This window comes from Triticum dicoccoides, chromosome 5A (genome assembly GCF_002162155.2).
Source record: "Triticum dicoccoides isolate Atlit2015 ecotype Zavitan chromosome 5A, WEW_v2.0, whole genome shotgun sequence".
Taxonomy (NCBI): Eukaryota; Viridiplantae; Streptophyta; class Magnoliopsida; order Poales; family Poaceae; genus Triticum; species Triticum dicoccoides.
The window spans coordinates 96,242,381-96,266,813 of NC_041388.1; the positions used below are offsets into that span (position 1 = coordinate 96,242,381).

Genomic DNA, 24,433 nt, shown 5'->3' on the forward strand with positions numbered 1-24,433 from the left:
ATCTCGCACCCACCCACTTGATCCTCTCTTCGACTCTATCGATAGCTATGACCCCTCCCTCTCTTCTCGTGGATTGCCCGACCCTCTATGTATGATATGGATAGGCCTCCATTTCACACACATTGCATGCAAAATTTTGTTTGAGATGTCATCGACACATATTCCCACAAATAATTCACGAAATCAACCCCCACCCCACCCCCACCCCAAAACAAAAAACACTCACGAACGTGGTTTGTATCTCTCACACACACCCACGTAGGTGGGGGACGTGCACGAAGAGAAGAGGTGCATGCACGGCGCACGTACTCCCGTCTCTTTCCCAACCACACCCGCGCGGGTACACGGTGGAGCTCATTTCTGTACGAAAAAGGCAGCCCACATGGTAATTTGGCACGTGTACTGGTTGTCCACTTGGTGGAGGGAGGATCGTCTACCATAGGTGAGCAAACAAATTGCGACTTGACATGTTATGTTAAAAAAAGAGGCAAACCATGTGGGGCCTACCTTAGAGGCAAGGCTCTATACACTGGAGTACTTTTGATGTGTCCCGTCAACTCGTAGAACGAGGAGAAGCTTGCTTAGTACGCTGTCTCCCCCGTTCGTAAATATAAGTCTTTGTAGAGATTTCACCATGAACCACATGCGGATGTATATAGATGCATTTTAAGTGTAGATTCATTCATTTTGTTCCGTATGTAGTGGAATCTCTACAAAGACTTATCTACTAGTAATAGCTAGCCCCCACTACTAGGAATTCTCTATCCTCTCCTTGAGCCACATCATCAAAATTGATGTAGCCAATAGATGAAGTAAATCAGTCCATAATAGCCGTCTGATCTAGATGTTGAGAGGCTCCGCACTAAGCCACATGCAAGCATGCAGAAATACCATGGCACATGCATGTGAGTGGGTTTTAAATCACATCAACATGTATGCATGCAATCATGCACCGGTAACATGCATGTTAGTGAGCTTTTAAGTCCCATTAACATGTCAAAAAGAAAAATATAATCCCATTATGCAGTAGGAGTTGGCTGATCTTTTTTCCTTACGTGGGATGATCATGATGATGGGAGTTTATTTAGTTTGGCTACCACATTTGTCATGCGGTTATAGAGTTTTTTTAGTTCTATGAAATCGATAATTTTGCGCAGAGAGATATACCGCTGTGCCGCGGCAACGCGCGGGGACTCATCTAGTAATATTTAGGAACGGAGGGAGTACTATGTAAAGAGTTAGGTGTCGCACGGTGATAGTGTGAGGTGGGCCATGTAATCACCGAGCCTGCATGTTTTCACTGCTCTTGCACGCCTCCGCTGTAAGAATGGAGAAAATTGTAATCTAGTAGTAGTACCTCCTTTCGCCGAAAGCGTGGGACATCCAGCAGTCCTACCACCTCAGTAATAAAGACCAATGAGCCATCAAATCACATAGACTCAGCAGTAAGTTGGACGGACGAAGCAACCATCACTCTTGCACCAGTGAGCGGTCGCGTCCGCTCTGCCCGGGGATGAATGCGGCACCGATTCTTTGGAGCGGCGCTGACCGTTTTGGGCAGGAAGCGCGCGCGGGCGATGGAGGGGCTTTGGGTGGGCCAGGCTAGTCAGGAGCGGGAGTGGTAGCTGTCCGCATGTCCCTACCAGACACGCTCGGAAACAAGAGGATGCACCGACTCTCGCGGCTAAAATCGTACACTACACAACATCTCTTCGTAGGAGTTGGTCGATCTGTCACTCTCTCTAACACACACATGATGTTAAACACACACACACACACACACACACACACACACACACACACGCACGCACCTTGGTCCCGTTGCACCTTCTAACGTGACTTATTACACCTATACGGAGGGAGTAGTAAGTATACGAGATACGGTGGCACACTGACTTAAGACGAATACAAGTGCCCAAAATTTGTGTGCATGTTATAATAAGGATTCACTTAAAATAGTACGTGAGCGAAAAGAGGGATCAATTGGACAGTGTTCCCGAGCAGTAGCGAGATGTGTGAGGTAAGAAACACCGCTGGCGCTTTTAATTTTTCTTATTAATTTGTTTGTTTCACCCTCTGACTGGTGGGACCCGGCGTACTACGTGGAGAGAGGTAAGGTGACTAAGGCTGCATTATTTCTGCACCACTGTGGATAGTCTTACCACCAAAGCCACATGACACGATTATGATTGAAATCCCAATGACTCCCACACACACACACAAAAAAAACACGGCATGCTTGTCGCACGAATGCAGGAATGTATAAAAAGGTTATTTCCCTCTCGTTGAACATAACGGGAGGGTTGTGTAGCTGGTTAGCATGTTCGCTCATCAAACTTGAGGTCTCGGGTTCGATAACTACACTTGAGCATAATTTGTGCCAGGAGGATTCTTTGACTGGACAAAATGTTTTCTAGGGTTTGCAAGCTTCACACTCTCTCTCCATTATATATATACACGCTGGAGCCTCAGCGCTTGTAGTTGCTCTCTTCACACTCTCTCGCCCTCTCCCGCTGGAGCCTCAGCGCTTGTAGTTGCTCTCTTCACACTCTCTCGCCCTCTCCCGCTGGAGCCTCAGCGCTTGTAGTTGTTCTCTTCACACTCTCGCCCTCTTTAGATCTAAACAAGACTTCGTTGGCCTCTCTCTCCCCTCACTGTTGCTCAAAGAGCCGGCAGGATCCGTCCGCCGGGAAGGGAAGGAGGCTTAACACTGTCGCCGTCGATGAGGGACTACCGGCGTAGCTGTTCACTTTCCACCCAGCGGCGGTGCGGGAGGGCCTCCGACCCCTTCTTCTTCGCCGCCGTCCCGTCGCCCACCGAATCACGCCCCAAGAACCTTAAGGTATAATTTACTTACTCCACATGCATTTCTCTAGCTGCATGTATACCATGAATCTAGGACGTGGTTCAAAGAGGAAAGGAGTGGGGGAAAGTAGTGGGAAAAGTTGTATATAGCATGAATCTAGGACGTGGTTCAAAGAGGAAATGAAGGGGGAAAGTTGTATAGCATGAATCTAGGATGTGGTTCAAATAGGAAAGGAATGGGGGAAAGTAGTGGGGAAAGTTGTATCGCATAAATCTAGGACGTGGTTCAAAGAGGAAAGGAAGGGGCGAAAGTACTAGTTCAAAAAGGAAAGGAAGGGACAAGGCTGTAGAGTTTGAGCAGGACTAGATTTGTTGCGCTCGCATAGGGAAAGGTGTCTAAAGATAACAAAACTGGGACCAACACAAATATGCTCCTTGGTTGTTTCTTCTTTATTGCAACAGACTGTGCATGACCACAGTACATCGGTAGATGCACATGGTGCTGGTGCGTCCACTGTCCTGTGCAACTCATTAGCTGTTGTTAATCTAAGGCCCTGTTTGGTTAAAAACTCCCTAGTCCCTACCTGCTTGGTTCCAGGGACTAAACATGGACTAGAGGTTATTAAATGACATGCTAAAAGACCATGTTACCCCTAGTGATGAACTAATATAGACAAGGTGCGATGCGTGGTAGGGGCAACTGTTGGAAAAAGTCCCAAAAAGACTCCCTCGGGGTCTTCTTTCTTTAGTCCCAAATGCCCACTTTTAGTCCCTAAAAGTCCCTCCTATTTGGTTTAGATGGGACTGACACGGAGTTTTTTTAGTCCCTACACCAAAATGTCCCTGTGAACAAACACCCTCTAATAATGCTGGTGGAAAATTGATGCAATGCCACAGTTAAAAGCAAATTACATGTTTAACGAATTTTATTGTTTATATAATCTCTATGTTAATATTAATCAATGCCACCATTTGAGAAATGCTACGGTCTTGCTTTCTTTCCCATTTAGATAAGGTAGATGCTTCTTTTTGTTGGCTTCTGTGTCATCCATCGTTATTGACCACTAATTGTTTCCTTTGCACCTCTGTGTAAACAGGGTTATCTACTTCACCTCGTTGCCATTGTGACCTTTTGTTGCACTGCACAAAACACTTTTGTTTTAAGAGTGCTTTATGCAGTTCAACCAAAATATCACACCGACACGTTGCTTGATTGCTTGATCTTAGTGGAGCTGCACAAGAGGAGATCTTACTTCCTATCCGTTAAGGCGAATTTGGTTCAGATCTTCTTCTTGTGAGTTGTTTGAATTCCGCATCATGAGAGATCAGTACTAGCCTTCTTTCACATGATTTTGAAGTGTGCTTTCATATGTTATGCTACTTGTACGATAATATTGCTTGATTTTAGTGAATTGCACAAATGGAGACAAGACTTCCAATCTGTATGTGCACCGTAATATCCCATTGAGGTAAGATAAGGATATTTCACAACTGCTGGCCTGTATTTTGCCACTTTCATCAGAAAATTAAGTTTAGTACTATACTTGTGCTCCCTAATTGACATGCCAAATCTTACATTGAAGGCGAAGCTTGTCTGTTATTGAACCAAGTGATGAAGGGGAAGAACAAGCGGAAGAAAAACAAAAATCAACTCCCGGTGCTGTAATGAAGCACTGGAACTGTGATGACACAAGTAATGATATAGTTTTGCATCTTAATTTATTGCTATGGCTGGAACGAGCAATTGTTTTGCCACTGATTTGATGCCACTCTTAATGTAATATGTAATTATCTCAACTTGTGCAAACAAGGATCTTCTTTGAAGATACCATATATTTTAGTGGAACTGCACAAGAAGATGTTGGAAACATTAAACTAATCGAGGAGTATATAGTAAGCATGGCCACCACCGTAGATAGCAACAGATGGTTCCGAAGAAGTGCTTCATCTGTATGCTCTACACAATAAGCCTCCTGACAAAGGTTGGTACTCACCCACTGATTTCATCCATATGATTGAGCTTTGTCATCTCTATTGGTGTTGTGCTACTATTTAGATATTGTCATGAAAAAGTGGTATTGTCCTTGAGAAGTGCTTCATCTGTGTTGTTTTAAATATTTCCTTTCCTTTTTTTCGAGCAAACAGGGATGCTAGCATTTAGTAGTCCTCTTGTCTTTGCACAATAGGATCATCTTCCTCTCAAGAAGAATATGGAGTACGTGAAGTGACTAGTTCCGATTATGCCAGGATGAAGAAGCCATGTCTATCTTCTCATCAGAAGGAGCAGTTGAAGGATGGTTACATTACTCCCCACAAGACCAAACTAACTTCAGCTCAGAAGGACTAACAAATATCCATTTTTTTGTTGTGATGCACGAGTACAATGTTGTTCTAGGATTCTTTCTGGTGAGTTCCATTTTTCTAAAAGTGTGCTCTACATGGTATGTGCCTGTTGAAACTGTCAATTCATAGTACAGTTTGCTTTATACTAATCACTTTTTTGTATTTTTGCAAACAGGGGTGCTCAGCTTGATTTCAATGGAAACTGCACAAAATGTTCATGAATACATCGAATCATTCATTTCCACCACAAGAAAGGAGGTGCCGATAAGTTCAAGGCGTTGCAACATATAAGGGCGAAAACTTACAAGCTACACGCGAATTTGGTTGATTTTGGTGGAATATCACAAAAAGAACAGCTGGTTTATTTAGCACGAGGTGCCATGTCAATGTTTGAACTGATGGTAAACCCTGCCCATTCCAAAATCGTAGGCATTTGATATTTTGGAATGGGACAACCTTGTCAAATTTTGCTCATTGATTTTAGCAAGACATGCGTTTGATATTTTTGAATGGGACGCCCTTTGCTATCAGCAGCGTCGATCAATTTTTTTTTCTTTTTTCTTTAGTTGTGAAGTAAATATTGCCTCTGACATGTGAGTCGCTGAGATGCATTATCATCGATTGTTTTTAATGTTCTCTATGAATTGCCAGGCCTGTGTGTTTGATTGCAATGTACAGAAACACTAAAAAGCTGCTCAAACTCTTTCTACTCCTTCTGTTCCTTTTTACTTTGCACATTGTGAAAGTGCATACTTTTTTGTATAAGATTGGTCAAAGTAGAGATACTTTGACTGCAGACAAAACTTGTATGCAGACTAGAAAGGACCGGAGGGAGTACATGTGAAACTGCTGTAAACGAGGTGATCACCTTGGGAATAATGCTAGTACGTATTGTTTTGCATCTTCATCCAATGCCAGTGATACAGGAATTCGAACTAATTGAAATAAATTCATTCATACACTGTCGGATTTCATATAAACATGCTGGATTTCATTACATTTCATACATTCTTCAACTAAAAAGGAGTGCGTTGGAGGTATAATTAATTAACCGAAGCTACCCACCTGTGTCCCGCTGAGCCGAACAAAACCTTCAGTGACTTAACTGCAGGTGCAGTTGCGTAACTGACATGTGGCATGTTGGGCCCACATGTCAGTCAGCCAACTGCACCAGCAGTTAAGTAGAAGCAATGTTCTTCTCCAGCGCAGCTCTCCGACTCCACGTCGCTGCCAAGAAGCTAACCGGCCGTCAATGGTCAACCCGCATAGCTTGGCTTCAACCGGAGGGTAGCAGCGGTGGCCTTACTTGGACCTGAGCGGCAGCGACCTACCGTGTTCTACTCTTCCTCGTTTTCTGTGTGGCGCGGCCTCGTTGCCAGTGGGGCGGAGCCTCGGTGGAGCCAGCGATGTCCTTTGTCTCGTTGCCGGCAGGGTGGGGCCTCGGCTGAGCCGGCAATGTCCTCTGCCTCATTGTTGGCGGGGCGGGGCCTCAATGGAGCCGGGGGTGTCCTATGCCTCGTTGTTGGCATCGCGGGGCCTCGACGGAGCAGGGCATCATCGACGCCAGCGGAGCAGGGACTCGTCGGAGCCGGCATTGTCCTCTGCCTCATCCTCGGTCTCGCCAAATAGCACCTCGCCCGCTTCATCGCCCTCGTTGCTAGCCTCTTTGTAGGCGGCCGTAGCCTCCGCCACCTGCATGCGGTACCGTCAGCGCTCGAGGCGACCCTTGCGGGCGGAGCGGTACGAGTCGAGCAGTGCCTCCTGCTCCTCTCGCTCCGCGGCGATCTGCTCCTCCGCCTGCAGGTGCTCCTGGAGGAGATGGTGGTTGTAGGCGGCGTCGGCATGCGCCTCCCGGAACTGCTCCTCATGCATCTGCCTCATCCTGTCCATATATTTGGCACGGGCCTCGTTGATGGTCATGGTGCAATGCACCGGCGAGGATGGCGCGGAGGAGGGGGTTGGCGCCGGATCGTCGACTACCATGTTCTCCATTAGGACGTCGTTGTCCTCCAGCTGCCTGCCGGCTAGCCGGTCGGCAGCAATGGCTGCCATCTCCTTGTGGTCCGTCATCCGCCCGTCCTGAAGAGCGCTGGAGCGTGAGGAAGCCATGGTGGGTAGTAGTGGTGTGGACAGGAGGAAGGGAACGGATGCGGATGACTGCGGCTATGGCCGGCGCAGCAGTTTATATAGCAATGGTGGGCGGGCGGAGGGACGGACGTGTGGCGCCGGAGTAGCCGCCTCTACAACCGCATATCATTAATGTGGGCGGCAGATGGACGGACGGCACTTGTGTCGTTTGAAGGCGGAGCAATCGCCTGCACCGGGAAGCGGGGCGGGCGGCGCTGACTGTTTCGGGCGGAAAGCGCGCGTGGGCGAGGAGATGACTTTACTTGGAGAGGAGGACAATGGGGACCCACCAGGTCCATAGCCTCACGTACGCAAGTGCCTCCTTATTATATATATATATATATATATATAATTTATTTTGCTTCCTCCTGGTTTCTTGACATCACGGTCCCACACCATTGTCAACCTATGTAGTACTCCCTCCTTTCTGGTTTATAGGGCTTATCTCAAAATTTTAGTTTTTCCATTTTATAAGTCTCAATTTGGTTGTTCCCCATCACATGTTCAGACTTCAAGGTGCATTAAATCATTGCATGCAAGTATTAAGAGAAGACTGACCAATGCATGCACTTTATGCATGCATGCATTGCAATTAATGCATTAGTAAACATAATTTTTTGAGGAAAACAAGAGTATTAATTGGGTGCTTTTGCAAACTACAAAAAATATTCCACCACTCATAATCTACCTTGGTTGGTGAGATTTTTGAATTGAGCCTTATAAACCGGAAAGGAGGGAGTAGTCAATAAACGAGAGAATTGCACAAGAAGCGGCCGACAGCTGGGACCAAGCAGCTCAAGCAGTATTTGTGTTTTTGAGGTGTGAGCGCTACAGAGGTTTTCGATGTTTAGCCCAGATATTAATTTTTCTCCTCTGAACAACAACGAAAACATCACTGCAGGTATTAACTGGGCGGGTTGTGGCCCGTCTAGCCCAGGCCAGATATCCAGCCTAGATATTAATTTTTTTCAAGCTGAAAATGGCTAGCCCAGCTATACTTTTTTTAGGAATACCCAAGCAAGGTCAAGTTGTTATTCTCCGCCCCGCTGGGCTGCAAATCTTTCCTAGAAGGGATGCATTAGGAGTAACAAGAAAATGGGCTTTAAGTAATAATAAATGGGATGTAATTATAAAAACTAGGGAGTAACTATAAAAAATGCACCAAACACGTGATTACTTTATAAAATATTATTTTTGGATATTGAAAATTTTAATTTCATTAATTGTTGCGAGCGCAATGTTTCGTTGGATTTTTACGTAATATAAATTTATATTGAAATTGTATTTAATCTGACTAGAAATTTCGGGATAAAAATATTTCGGATCCCATCAAAATATGGGAAATTTTATTGAATTTTGTTTTGAACGGTTGGTTGAAATGGGTTGTACTTTTAACAAATTGTAAATGGGCTGTAGTAAATTTCATTAGAATTCAAAAATGGGCTACACATTCTTACAAATCTCAAATGGGCTATAAGTTCTCTGCCACACACTTCTGGCCTTACTAAGTTGACGCGTCCCCTAAAAAAACAGAGTTGACGCATATGCAAGGCTTTGTCAACTTATAGTCAACACACGGTTCTAGCGGCAGTGGTCGTTGGATGTCCATCCAACGGATGTCGTGCTTCTTCTTCAATCTCGGATATTCTAGCTTCACCCGCCCAAAAAATGATTCCTCCCCCTGACATCTGGAGTGCACCGTTTCGGAAGCTGGCCTGTGGGCCTACTAAGTTGACGTACCAAGGGCTTTGTCAACTTAGTCAATATAAATGATTCTATCTGCAGTGACCGTACGATGTCCATCCAACGGCCGTCGTGCTTCTTCAACCTCTGGTCTTCTTGCTCCAGCCGCCCAAAGCAGCACCGGTCGTGCCGCCTGCTCCTGCCTCCCGTGGCCGGCTGTGCTGCCGCGGAGGCCTCACCGCCCCCTACTACTCCCACCGTTGGCCAGGCCATCCCTCCACTCACCCACACCCCCTGTTATTCTGCGGCGACGGCAGCGCAGCCGAACCAGTGAACCATCGTACTCCTCTCCGCGTGTGCATCCACTGCCGCGTCTTCCCCGTCTCCGCGTCGTCCCCTTCCAAGGCCTCGCCGTTGTCTGCCGCCCTGGTGCTCTCGGCGCGGCGTGGTCAACGTGGTCAAGGAACGACTTCCATCGGACGTGGACTGTACGTGGAGAGGCTGGCAGCTGGGTCCACGGCAGCCGCAAGGAAGTGCCTCCTTATTACGCACAAAATAATTATTCCTCCACCTGACAGCGGGGACCCATCGGACGGGCCACCGTATTTCACAAAAAAATGATTCGCCCCCTGACTGCTGGGACCCACGAGCTACATCTTCACACGCAAGGAAGTGCGTCCGGGAAAAAAACGATTCACCCCCCTGACTAATGGGACCCACCAGCTACATCTTCGCACACAAGGAAGTGCGTCCGAAAAAAAACGATTCTCCCCCCGACTGCTGGGACCCACCAGCTACACCTTCGCACGCAAGGAAGTGCATCTGGGCAAAAAAAAGATTCGCCCCCCTGACTGTTGGGACCCAGCAGCTACACCTTCGCACGCAAGGAAGTGCGTCCAGGAAAAAAACCAAACAAAACGATTCGCCCCCCTAACTGCTGGGACCCACCAGCTACATCTTCGCAGGCAAGGAAGTGCCTGACAGTTGGGACTCGGGACCCACCTGGTCGAAGCGTACGTAGCATTGTCATTCTGGTCGCAAACGTGTACGTACGTACTGGTTGATGTAGAGGCGTGCACGTGTCGTAGTAGGGGCGCGCACGTGTCGTAGTAGAGGCGCGCACATAGCATGTACACATACGTACATCGGCCAGGGTGCAAGAAAGAAAATACGGCCCCGTATGTGTACATACGGGCAGGGTCTCGAACGCCTACTCGCGCATACGTACGGCCATGGCTCGTGTACATGGCTGGGTCGGAACGTAGAAATGATGTCGTCGCCGTGTTCATGAGGAGGCAACGGAATGCGTCGTGTTCATGGGGAGGAAGCGGAATGCGTCGTGTTCATGGGGAGGCAACGGAATGCGTCGTGTTCATCGGGAGGCAACGGAATGCGTCATGTTCATCGGGAGGCAACGGAACGCGTGGGAGCCAACCGGCTGGGTCGAAACGGAATGCGTGGTCGTGTTCATAGGGAGGGCTTGAACGGAACACGCGATGGAAATGAGGCCTAGCATACCGCAGAACGGAGGAAACAGACCTCCTACGGTCGAAACAGGGGTCCTGTTGATCGGGAGGGGTGTGGCGTACCGCAAAACGGAGGAAACGGACCTCCTACGGTCAAAAGGGGGGTCCTGTTGATCGGGAGGGCTGTGGCGTACCGCAAAACGGACGAAACGGACCTCCTACGGTCGAAACGGGGGTCCTGTTCATCGGGAGGGGTGTGGCGTACCGCAAAACGGGACTCCACGGGATATTGTTCATCTCCACCGTCGACCTCCTCCAGCCTCCACGGGCTACCGTCGACCTCCTCTAGCCTCCACGGGCTCCTGTTCATCCAGCCTCCACCGCGCGCTACTCCACCGGCTACTGTTCAACCACCCCTCCACCGTCTACTGTTCATCCAGCCCTCCACACCACGGGGTCCTGTTCAACCACCCGTCCACGGGCACCCCTCCATCGTCTACTATTCATCCAGCCCTCCACACTACGGGGTCCTGTTCATCCAGAGGCAACGCCACCACTCACTGTTCATCCAACCCCCCCTGCAACGCTCACTGTTCATCCAATCGATCGGCTTCAGTTAGCAGCAGTAGCGAAGGAATCGCTCGATCGGGTTCAGTTAACAGCCATCGATCGATCGCTCGGGTTCAGTAACGCGTAGCCTGCAGTGCAATCGCTCGGGTTCAGTTAGAGCCCAACGCCTCGCTCGGGTTCAGTTAGAGCCAACGCCTCGCACACACGCGCGTACGTGTACGAGAGAAACGCGCATCGCTCGGCCCCAGACCTCCCATCATAACCAGGAACTCCCCGAAATTTTCCTCGCACTCGCTTCTACCACGGTTTTTTCCGTCATGAACAGTCCAAAGAATGTCATGCAGCTGCGTCTCCGGTCCGCCCAGGACGAAAAGCCCATTTGTATCATGATTTTTTGTCACAGATGTAGGAGCCCACCACATCTATGATAATACCGGGTTTTGTCACAATTATCGTCATAGAAGTGTCATATGTATGACAGAAAAAAAAATTGTTCGGCCCAAAATGTCACGGATGTGTCTTTTTTTTGTAGTGAATATTGCGTGAGTGTTAGCAATTATGAAAGACTAAATGATAGTTGAGTATGTGGACTTGCTGAAAAGCTCTTATATTGACTCTTTCTGATGTTATGATAAATTGCAATTGCTTCAATGACTGAGATTATAGTTTATTAGTTTTTAATGAAGTTTATGATTCATACTTGAAACTTTGAATGAATTGTTACTTTATCATAAGAGATCATATAACAATATATATATACATATATATATATATATATATATATATATATACATAGCCGGTCTATTCTGGTAATATTATCAGAATAGTTATTTTTATAACACTTCTGCACTGCACACTCAATGCAAGTGCACGTCATTGTTTGAACCAAGTGTGTTGCAGTACTCACACAAGTGAACTTCGTGTTGAAAAAAACTACACGCAGTGTTTTTCTGGTACTGTTTTCGCTCTAATTTTTTAACCGTTTATCGGAACGAGGCGTATAACATACCGTTGAAAAGCTATTGATTAGGCGCAACTTCGCCATGTTGAACACTTCTCGAGATTCCTCTCGGTTTAAGAGCAGTTTCAAAAATGGTACGGCGGATGACGAGTGGCAGCGAGCGTATTTTGCGTGATTTTTTCTAAACCGCTCATTGGAATAAGGCAAATGATATGTCGTTGGAAAGATATTGTCGAGGTGCATCTTTTTCATATCTATTATTTTCTCTAATTCGTTACGGTTCAAGAGCAGTTTCGAATTTACTAAATCGCGGAATTACGTTTTTTTTTGAAATTTTCGGTACTGTTTTCGCTCTAGTTTTTGAACCATTTGTCAAAACCAGGCGTGTAATACATCGTTGGAAAGCTATGGACAAGGCGCAACTTTCATATATAGAAATGGTTTTGAGATTCCTTACGGTTTTAAGTTAATTTTGAAAATGGTGCGGCGGATGACAAGTGGCAGCGGTCATTTTTCGCAATTTTTTTACAAACAGCTTGTCGAAATGATTCAAATGATACGCCGTTGGAAAGATATCGACGAGGCGCAACTTTTTCATGTAGAACACTCTCTCTAATTTCTTAACGTGTAAGAGCAGTTTTAAAATTAGCGAAATGCGGACACTCTATTTTTCGCGACACTCAAAATCGACGAGTGAACTTCATCCGACAGAAAACCACACTGCTTTTAGACTGAAAAATGCACTGCATCAGACAGTCAAGTGAACTTCATGGTTTGTTTCATCATTTTATTAAAAGTTAAGTTTACTTTTTTCTCTTTTTTTTCTAACGAGTGGACCGTAGGGACTAAGCGAGTGACCTACATCCGATAAGAAGAGAACTTCTTCGAGATGTTTTTGTTTCTGTTGAATTTCTTTTAGTCTCATCCGAACTATTCGACGTGCGTACCGCATCAGACAGAAAACCGCACTGCATCAAAGAGTGAAATGAACTTCATGAATTCTTTTGTCGGACGTAAATTTTTCTTAGACGAGTTTTTGTTGTCTTTTTTCAATATTTTCTATGAATGAGAGTGGACCGCAGAGACGAGGGCAAGTGAACCTCATCATATATCCAAGTGAACGGCACTACTATCTTGTTGTTTCGCTAAGTTTTTCGCACTTTCATGTTGGGAACAAGTGAACATCATCACTCTCAAAAATGAACCACATCTGAGGACCAAGTGCACTGCATGTGTTTGACGGAATCGACCGAGTTTTGAAACACACAAGCACATCATGCACTCCATAGTATCGACCGAGTTTTGAAACACACGACCGAGTTTTGAAACACACGAGCACATCGCACACTTCACACACCAGCCGTGCAAACCGCAAGCAGTTCCCAAACAGACTGCATATACTTTTACAAAAAATAAATGCATTTGACTGAAGTGGACCACAGTACTCCTCAAAGTGGTCTGCATCAACCTTTTTTTCATGAAAAATGAACCTCTCCAACATACCAAGCGGACTGCATGCCGCGACAAGCCGAGCCGCGACGAGCTGCACGCCACGCTCTTCATCGTCGTCGCGCGTAGGTGCAGCCAGTGGGCTGGACCAGTGAGAGTGTCGTACTGCATGCCGCTGGGGGGAGGACTGCGTGTGCCAGCGAGCTGCACGACCATGTGGGTGTCGACAAACTGAAAGCATTCGCGAGCTGAACCGCCGGTCTACAGAGCCCTTCTGGCCAAACTACATCTATGCAGGGGAGAGGCAGATTCTTGCCAGTGAACTGCAAGGCCAACCTAGAATCTGTTCAACACACAAACAAAATTAAAATCAAGGTGCGGCGCACTGCTCGCGGCATCCGACTGCACTGCACATCCAAAGTTCAGAAAAAAGGAAGAAAAACTTTCTGAACTGAACGGGTTCGTCACTGCTGTTTGACCTTCACCGCGTGGGATCCCAAGCACGATCGGGAGGAGGGCAGAAGGTCGCCGCTGGGGAACGAACCACCACGCTGGGTATGGACTGCAGCAGGCGTCACAGCCAACTGCCACCGTCGGGGTAGCGAACGTCTGTAGCAGGAGACCATGGCGCCCGAGACCTTGCACGCCATGTCTGTAGCAGGAGACCATGGCTCCCACGTCTGTAGCAGGAGACCATGGCGCCCACGTCTGAACAAGCCATGGCGCCCGAGACCTTGCACGCGAGCCACCGGGATGGACGCGTCGTGGACCTCGCCGGGGTGATTTTGCACTCCTCGCGCCGAGAGTGGAGGTCGGGGTTTGACATGGCAAGGAAGGGAAGGCCGTCGGACACCCCCACGCCCCTCTGGATGCGCTCTATGGTGGTAGGCAGGAGGTGGAGGAACTGGGAGGGGAGAGTCACCGGCGACCGTCGAGCTCACCGGCTGACCATCCGATCTGCGAAGCCAAGTTACCCTTCATATGGGGACGGAGAGGACGCCCCCAGGATGTCTTGGCGTGGATCCGTCGTCGAGCAGCCGCGGGAGGATAACGACAGGGCGGATCCAGCTGCTCTCGGCCAAGTGGTTGGCAGGGACGGCGACGCGCGGATTCGACGCCGACCACGCGTGGGAGGACTGCGATGGGCGGATCCGGTGGCTGGCCTGCGCGGGGGCAGGTCGGCGTGGAGCGTAGGTGGTTCGAGGTGGTGCGGTGGCGCAGGGGGGTGGAGGTGGCGAGAAGGTGTAGGGGAGGGAGGTGGCGTGGCGGTGAGAGGTCGCCAGCCTGGGGACGCGACGGTGGGTTGGTGGATCGGGGGCTGGGGCATGGGAGGAAGAAGGTGGAGGGGATAGGGGAGGAGTGGGTGGAGGTGGGGTGGGTTTCTTTTTTTGCGTGGGTTAGTCGGGGTGTTATCAGAATAAGGCGAAAATGTTATTAGAATAAGGTTTTAAAGGGTGTTATTAGAATAGACTCACCCTATATATATATATATATATATATATATATATATATATATATATATATGTGTGTGTGTGTGTGTGTGTGTGTGTGTGTGCGCGCGCGCGCGCGTGTGTGTTGCTATTATAAAAATGATCATGATGCCATCATGTTCGTATTTTATATTATCGACACCTCTATCTTTAAACAAGTGGACATATTTTTCGATATCGGCTTTTTCTTGTGGACAAGCGAGGTCTAAGCTTGGGGGAGTTGATACGTCCATTTTTCATCATGCTTTTATATCAATATTTATTGCATTATGGGCTGTTACTACACAATATGTCGCAATACTTATGCCTATTCTCTCTTATTTCACAAGGTTTACATGAAGAGAGAGAACGCCCGCAGCTGGAATTCTGGGCTGGAAAAGGAGCAAATATTAAAGACCTATTCTGCACAACTCCAAAAGTCCTGAAACTTCACGGGAGCACGTTTCAGAATATATAAAAAATATTGGGCGAAAGAAGTACCAGAGGGGGGCCACCCACTATCCACGAGGCTGGGGGCGCGCCCTACCCCCTGAGCGCGCCCCCTGCCTCGTGGGCTCCCTGACAGCCCTCTGATGCCCATCTTTGGTTCTATGGAGTCTTTCGTCCAGGAAAAAAATCATAAGCTAGCTCACGGGACAAAACTCCGCCGCCACGAGGCGGAACCAATCTAGGGCTCCGGCGGAGCTATTTTGCCGGGGAAACTTCCCTCCGGGAGGAGGAAATCATCACCATCATCATCACCATCGATCCTCTCATCGGGAGGGGGTCAATCTCCATCAACATCTTCACCAGCACCATCTCATCTCAAACCCTAGTTCATCTCTTGTATCCAATCTTTGTCTCAAAACCTCATATTGGTACCTGTGGGTTACTAGTAGTGTTGATTACTCCTTATAGTCGATGCTAGTTGGTTTATTCGGTGGAAGATCATATGTTCAGATCCTTTATGAATATTAATACCCCTCTGATTATGAATATGAATATGATTTGTGAGTAGTTACGTTTGTTCCTGAGGACATGGGAGAAGTCTTGCTATAAGTAATCATGTGAATTTGGTATTCGTTCGATATTTTGATGAGATGTATGTTGTCTTTCCTCTAGTGGTGTCATGTGAACGTCGACTACATGACACTTCACCATTGTTTGGGCCAAGGGGAAGGCATTGGGAAGTAATAAGTAGATGATGGGTTGCTAGAGTGACAGAAGCTTAAACCCTAGTTTATGCGTTGCTCCGTAACGGGCTGATTTGGATCCATATGTTTCATGCTATGGTTAGGTTTACCTTAATACTTATTTTGTAGTTGTGGATGCTTGCAATAGGGGTTAATTGTAAGTGGGATGCTTGTCCAAGGAAGGAAAGTACCCAAGCACAGGTCCACCCACATATCAAATTATCAAGGTACCGAACGTGAATCATATGAACGTGATGAAAACTAGCTTGACGATAATTCCCATGTTCCTCAGGAGCGCTTTCCTTTATATAAGAGTTTGTCCAGCCTTGTCCTTTGCTACAAAAAGGATTGGGCCATCTTGCTGCATCTTATTTACTTTTATTACTTGTTACCCACTATAAATTACCTTATCACAAAACTATCTGTTACCGATAATTTCAGTGCTTGCAGAGAATACCTTACTAAAAACTGCTTATCATTTCCTTCTGCTCCTCGTTGGGTTGGACACTCTTACTTATCGAAAGGACTACGATAGATCCCCTATACTTGTGGGTCATCAATGTCCTATTTACTGAAGTAGATTGCCAAGTGTTTCATAGAGATAATCATAAAATGGTCTTTACCGGTATACGTAGAGGTGATCTATACATTGTTGATTTCACTAAAAAGGCTCAACCTAGAACTTGCTTAATTGCTAAATCTTCTAAAGGTTGGTTGTGGCATAGAAGGTTAGGCCATGTGGGCATGCGAAATCTTGATAAGCTTATTAAAGGTGATCATATCTGTCGTGGTTTTGTCACGACAGATGTCCTAGAGAAAGGACTTAGTCGTGGAGCCATCGCGACGGGTTAGCTTGAAGGGGTTAAAGCGGACACAAGGACGCAAGTGAGTTTATACTAGTTCGGCCCCTTCGATGAAGGTAAAAGCCTACGTCTAGTTGTGATGGAATTGATGGGTGTTTCGATGACTAGGGAGCAAACAAGCTTCGCCTATGTCTCGAGTTGTTGTCTGTTGTCCTTGAACCGCCGTCGGGTCGTCCCCTTATATACATGGGTGACGCCCGTCGGTTTACAGAGTCCCAACACCAGCTCATAGATGTGTCTGGTTTGGTCTCTACTTATTCCTAACTTACAATACAAGTTACATATTCCCGTCGGTTTACGGCTACAGGCTCTCAACCGATTATGGGTCTTGAGCCCTCATCTACCTTCATGGGCTTTAACATACTTAACTGCTGATGAAGTTAACCCGGCCCAGATAGGCCGGTTTACGCCCAGTAGTAATATCTCCAACATTAAGCCCCAGATTGATTTGAACAGGTTCGTGTCAATCCTTAGCAAAAACTTCAGCTTCAACATCTTCTTGTAGTTTGGTGAACCGCCGTGATGTCATCTTCTCTGATTGCTGTAAACCGGTGTGACGTCATCTGTCATCAAGAAACTATCCATGATACCTTCTTGTTTAATATATCTATGATAATCGAGGCGATAGCTCTGTTTCCAAACTTGTGGCCCCTTGATTTTCGCGCCTGACGCATGTCCCTTGCTTTATAAATAGGACCGAAGGGTCATTTCTTTTTCCCCTTCGTGCCCTTCTGCTTCTTCTTCCTCACGTCGCCCAGCTTCAGAGCTCCGCCGCCGCCGTCGACCTCTACACCAGCTTTGGCCGCTGCATCGACCTGAGCGTACCAGAGCACCGCGGCGACCTTCCGCTCCTTCCTCAACTCCGGTAAGTCTTCTATCCTTTTCATCATAGATCTGTTCTAGGGTTTCCATGTTCTCTAGCGTTCGTCGCTTGTTTCTTGTTCATGTGATAGATCCTTAGACGAGTCTGTGAATCTTCGCTCTGTGTAGTAGTAGTTTTTATCCTCCGTTTTCACTTTCGCATATTAAGACCATAGATCTTATCCGTACCTTTGCTTATTGATTCGGCACTGCTCCTTTTGGGCCTTGAATATTTATCTCCTTTATAAACATGTTCCAGATCCAAAGTTGTAGTATAATCTTGTGAAATCTGTTTTTGCGTACTTACTCATCTGCTGTCTTGACTGTTCAATGCTTAGATCAGGCGGTTTAACTTTGTAGAAAAATTTGACAAACTGGTATATACCATTAGTCCCCTTGTTGAACCGCCAGATGTTGGTTGCTTCATGAAACTCCGGTTCAGATAGTTCTGTCTCCAGTTTAACAGTGCACATACCAACGTACCTTGATCAAGTGCATTTTTGAACTGGGATCTTCTACCTTGTAGATTCCATCATGGCTAAGCAAGTGTATGAGTGCAATTGGGTCCCTTCTCGCGTCACAGAGGATCAACTGGACGATTTAGTCCTGATTGGCGCCTTGGGCAGCAAAGATACCATCCATTGGAGGGCTCCTGGCAAAGAATTCGCCCCCACACCTCGAGAAGGAGAGGTTGTTGTTTTTGTAGATCACCTAGCCCAGGGCTTTAAACCGCCCGGTTCTAAATTTTACCGGGATGTTTTAGCTGATTTCCAACTCCATCCGCAAGACACTGGCCCCAACTCTGTTACAAATATGTGCCACTTCCAAGTGCTCTGTGAGGTGTTCTTTCAAGAGGAACCCACAGTGGAATTATTCAGAGATCTTTTCCATCTAAACCGTCGTACTGAGTTTACTGATGGCTCCAATACGGAGTTGGGTGGCATGGCAATTCAAAAAAGGAAAGAGGTCACATACCCTCACGCCAAGCTGCACAGTCACCCCAAGGAGTGGAATCAGACATGGTTCTACTGCAAAGACACCTTCCCTGCTGGTGAGAATCCCTTGCGTGGCTTTCGTCCGGAGCAGCTCAGCAACACACACCCTTTTCCTCAAAGATTGACTGCCCAGGAGAGAAGCAAATATGCTCCCCAGCTGTCAAAGCTCAGAGCCTTTATGGCCAACGGTTTGACAGGGGTTGATCTCGCTCGTTGTTGGATATCATGGAGCATACTGCCCCTTAGTCAGCGCTCCGGTTTGATGTGCGAGTATACTCATAGTGTTGATGACCCACTGCGACACTCAAAACTCCAGCTCTCCGGTGAAGAAATCACAGAGGCCGTGCGTAAAATACTGAATGAACCGGAACACGTATGCGCTAGAACCGGCCTGCTTTCCTTCTGTGCTACCAACAAACCGCCAGCTGTAAGACTTTGATTTTTCTCTTTGCTGAATTTGGTTTATTTTTCATGCGTCTTATTGATGATGATATTTGTCAGGATGATGCCGAAGCCAGCCACGCGGATGTTGCAGAGGTAATTATTCTCTCTTCCGATTCAGAAACTTTGCCTTCACAAAAAATCCGTCAGGCAAACCGGAAAGTTAAATTTTCTCATCCTCTTGCTTATTTGGATCCTAAACTTCTTATGAAGACTCAACAACACGAAGCTCGCCGCACCACCCGGCACAGCGGCCAGGTAGTTACCTCCGCCGGTTTACTGAACAGTCCGGTTCGGAAACATCATTCCGAGGTCTCTAATTCGCTTGTCAGTGCTTGTCCTAAAGCGGGCTGCTTTCGTCAACCTCTTAATCCGTCTGACTCCGATTACCAGGTTATTTCCCACTCATCTTCTGGCGAGTCATCAGCTACTCAGCTCCCGCCGCTCAAAACGGTGCTTGGGTAAGCTATATTTATTGTGATGTTTGTAGTACATTGCCTTAGAACACATGCTGTATTTAATTTGATTATTCTTCTCAGGGCCAAACCTAGGCTAAGCAAGAAGGCCCGCCTAGACAAAGCGGTCGAAGAAGATGTCATTCTTGAAGCGGCTATCTCTGAGGATATTCCCAACAATCCACCGCAGCCAGATGATGATCTTATTGCTGAAGAGAGACCTACTGATACCTCAGGTCCTATCCATCAGCCCATAGGTTCCATCCGGATTGAAAGCTCCACCGGTCCAGCAAAACCTACTGACAAGCCAACAGCTCCAGTGCAAACCGGCGGTACCAAGGGTGATGAGGTTGTTATTACTGGCACTGGTCATACTGAGCCAAGCAATCCTGTCGCTTTATCCAAACATTCTGCCAAGGGAGAATTTGCTGCTTTTGGCAAAGGCATGTGGAACACTGATCTGACGGCTTACGCTGCTCTGAACGCCCAAGATATCCATTCCGGCTATCTGAACCGGCTGTATACCAGCCGTGACTATGAAGCCGGTCTGGTTAATATGATGAAAGATAAATATGAGGTAACTCCCATATGCTCCTTCCTGCTTGTATGCTTTGATTCTTGCTGACTCTCCTAGCCCCCAAGGGCCGGTTTGAACTATCCTTTCAAACCGGGACTTAATAATATAAATCTTGATACTTTGAAATTTGCTGATGTAGCCCCCAAGGGCCGGTTCAACTTAGCGTAGTTAAACCGGTACTTTAAGTAATTGAAACTGCCGTATCAGAATACATATGATCAAATAGCCATTAGCCCCCAAGTGCCAAGTTGAATGCTTGTATTGATCTTGGGACTTTGTAAACAATTTTGAAAGATGAGGATCGAATATGCATTAGCCCCCAAGTGCTAAGCGCATAACTTGTTATGTTGTTGGTACTTGAATCCTTCTACCGATTTGTTGAAACATATATCTGTATGCCTGCAGGCGGAGCTGAAGGCAAAAGAAAACCAAGTCATCGATCTTCAAGAAAACCTGAAAACCCAACAAGCTGAAACCTCCAAAGCAAAAGAGGAATTGGCCAGTGCTTTAAGCTCCATGGAACAACTTAAGGAGAACTTCAAGAAGAAATGGGCGGATTGGGCCACTGAAAAGTCCGCTTTGATCAAACGAGCAGAGGATGCCGAGGCTGCACTAAAACCAGTGACGGATGAACTGACCAGCATAAAGCGGCACGTTCATGCCATGACCACTGCTATCTTTGGTAAGCCAGCTTGCCTTCTGAATTGGCTCTGCCTTCTTATAGAGTCGCCGGTTTATTAACCCTTTATGGTATTTCAGGGACACGCATTGGTCATTTGGGGTCAGACGTGCGGAAGAAATTGAAAGCCGCCTATACATTGGTTGAACAATTGTATACTGGTGCCCAGCGGATCATCTGTACCGCGTCTCATAACAAACCGGCGCCTAGTTTGATTCAAGATACTCTGATGAAACTGTCAGTGCTTCCTGCCCGTGTTGAAGAGCTGAAGAAATCTGCTGCTCGAACCGGTGCAATCAATGCTTTAATCCGGGCAAAAGCCTGGGTGCCGGATTTTGATCCTATTGAAGCGGCTCAGGGTTATCCCAGCTTGAAGGAAGACGGGTCAGAATTTGGTGAAGCGGATTTGCGAGCCATAAACCGGGAGGTACGTCCGCTAGCTTGTCAACTGGCTGAGGAAGCAGATTTGTCTCATTATCAAGCTCAATATGACAACCAGAACAAGCGAATAGCTGCACCAATCCATGAATCGGAAAATCTGATCCCTCCAATCCGTAAGCATACTTACGCTCCCGATATTGACCCGTCTTCGCTAATCCATGATGAAGCTGTTTTTCAAGCATTAATGGGAATCGACTGGACAACTGTGGATTTCCAGCCACTGGGTAGAGAAACGGAAGCTGAAGCGGCGCAGGATGACCCGCAACCATCAGGCCAGGCTGGTGGCCAAGCTTAAACTGGAAGCCGGTTTTAAAACTGCCTCTCCTTTGTGAAAAACAATTATGTTATTATGGGCACCATGTTGCCTTGTAATAGGCTAGCTGATACCTTTGTTGTTGATATGCCTTCGTGCATAATTTGTTCTTCCTGTGGTAATGAACTTTCCAAAATACTTTCTGAAATAAGAAATTCGTTAAGTGCCACCGCGGTTGTACCGTCAGACAGAATATGATGTCTGTATATATAAAGTCAAAACATCCAAAACAAAATTTTAAGTATATGATCAAAATTTTGAGATACATAATACCTGCCACCGTTGAGTGTGAAGTTGGCTTGGCCAACCTTGAAGCGGAGTTTTGCGAACCCACACTGTTGGAGGAAATAACAACTCCTGTATATGTATATGACGCTGGTTACCATGTAAACCGTGCCGGGTTATAATAAACACCGTGTTACTCCATAAGAGGATGTTAACAACAAGGATCAAACCGGACAAATAGTCTCCGGATTGACGTGAACTGTGTTCTGTCAATTGATTGGTTAAAAAACTTTGTCAGTTTAAAGAACACAATAAAAAGCAAAAAAAACCTTCAAAGAAAAGTATGAAGCAAAAGCAACGACCAAAAGGTTTGACAAAAAAGATTTATTTAAGCTGATCAAATGGCGTAACCATGGCCAAACACGACCAAGCTCCCGTTAGGTGTAACTATGGTTCTAGTTAGCCAGGTCCCCAAGTGATTCTTGTGGCATTTATGCCGACCAAATGGCGTGGTCATGGTTCGGGTTCGACCAATCCCCCAAGTGATTCTATGGCCTTAGGCCGATCAAGAGGCATGACTGGTTTAGACATGACCAAGTCCCCAAGTGATCTGGTGGCTTTCGCCTATCAAGAGGCATGGTATTGGTTCGGACACGACCAATCCTCCAAGTGATATAACACGATGCTTTTAGCAAAGCGAACTCAAGGGGTAAACCGGAGGCCGCTTTAGAGCAACTCCGTGTAACCTCACATGATGTAAAAGAACAGATACCCCGCTTTAGCTGAGGTTCCGGTTTATTATCATAATATATACATTGTCGTAATATGTACATAAGTATAGCCAATGGCTCAGGTATAGTAAGGCCGAAGATGAGCTATATTCCATGGCCTGCTAGTCTCCTCCTCTGATGTACGTGAGTCCTTATGCTCTTGAATATCGATCAGATAGTACGACCCGTTGTGCAGATTCTTGCTGACCACGAAAGGCCCCTCCCAAGGTGGGGATAGCTTATGCATACCAGTCTGATCTTGGACGAGCCGAAGCACCAAATCTCCTTCCTGAAAGGCTCTGGTTCTGACTCGGCGACTGTGATAACGACGAAGATCGTGCTGGTAAATCGCCGATCGGGCGGCTACGATGTCACGCTCTTCATCCAACTGGTCCAAAGCATCTTGCCATGCTGTCTCGTTGTCCGCTTCAATATAAGCCGTGACACGAGGTGAATCATGACGGATATCACTGGGGAGAACCGCCTCCGCTCCATAAACCATGAAGAACGGTGTGTATCCTGTTGATCTGTTGGGTGTTGTATTGATGCTCCATAACACAGATGGTAATTCTTCTACCCAACAACCCGGCGTTCTCTGCAAAGGAACCATGAGCCGGGGCTTGATGCCTCTCAAGATCTCTTTATTAGCTCTTTCTGCTTGACCATTGGACTGTGGATGTGCCACTGATGAAACGTCGAGCCGGATGTGCTCTCGTTCGCAGAACTCCTTTATAGCACCTTTGGACAAATTGGTACCATTATCTGTGATAATACTATGCGGAAAACCAAACCAAAAAATCACCTTTTTGATGAACTGAACCGCCATGGCCGCATCACACTTGCTAACAGGTTCTGCCTCCACCCACTTTGTAAACTTGTCAACCGCCACCAGGAGGTGGGTCTTCTTATCTTTGGACCTTTTGAAAGGCCCAACCATATCCAGCCCCCAAGTCGCAAACGGCCAAGTAATTGGAATCATTCTCAATTCTTGAGCCGGTACATGAGCATGTCTTGAAAACCTTTGACAACCATCACATCGTCTGACCAGATCCTCCGCATCAGCATGAGCAGTTAACCAATAGAAACCATGGCGGAACGCTTTAGCCACCAGAGACTTTGAACCGACGTGGTGACCACAATCTCCTTCGAGGATCTCACACAAAATTTCACGGCCTTCTTCAGGAGACACGCAACGTTGGAAAGCTCCTGATACACTGCAATGATGCAACTCACCGTTGATGATAGCCATGGGCTTGGATCGCCGGATTATCTGCCGCGCCAGAATCTCATCTTCTGGCAACTCGCCCCGGTTCTTGTACGCCAGGTAAGGAAGCATCCAATCCAGAATAACATGAAGAACTGCTACCCATTGAGCCTCCGGATCAGGAATAGCCAAATCCTCTTCACCAGGGATCTTCACTGATGGGTTGTGCAGCACATCCAGAAAAACATTGGGCGGGACCGGTTTGCGCTGAGAGCCCAGCCGGCTTAAAGCGTCCGCCGCTTCATTTTTCCGCCGGTCCACGTGGTCCACCTGATAGCCTCTGAAATAACCTGCAACAATATCTACCTCACGACGATATGCTGCCATGAGTGGGTCCTTGGAGTCCCAAGTGCCAGACACTTGCTGAGCCACGAGGTCCGAGTCACTGAAGCACTTAACTCGACTTAGATTCATCTCCTTAGCCATCCAGAGACCATGGAGCAAGGCTTCATACTCAGCTACATTGTTAGTACAAGGGAACAT

General features: G+C 47.0%; 1 long non-coding RNA gene across 1 annotated transcript; it reads right to left on the minus strand.

The window, feature by feature from the left end:
* Positions 1-13,303: 13,303 nt before the first annotated feature.
* LOC119299699 lies at positions 13,304-14,753 on the minus strand. Its single transcript, XR_005146244.1, has 2 exons — positions 13,884-14,753; positions 13,304-13,747 (listed from the first exon to the last, which is right to left on the minus strand). It is a non-coding gene; the product is annotated as an uncharacterized LOC119299699 (long non-coding RNA).
* Positions 14,754-24,433: the final 9,680 nt, after the last annotated feature.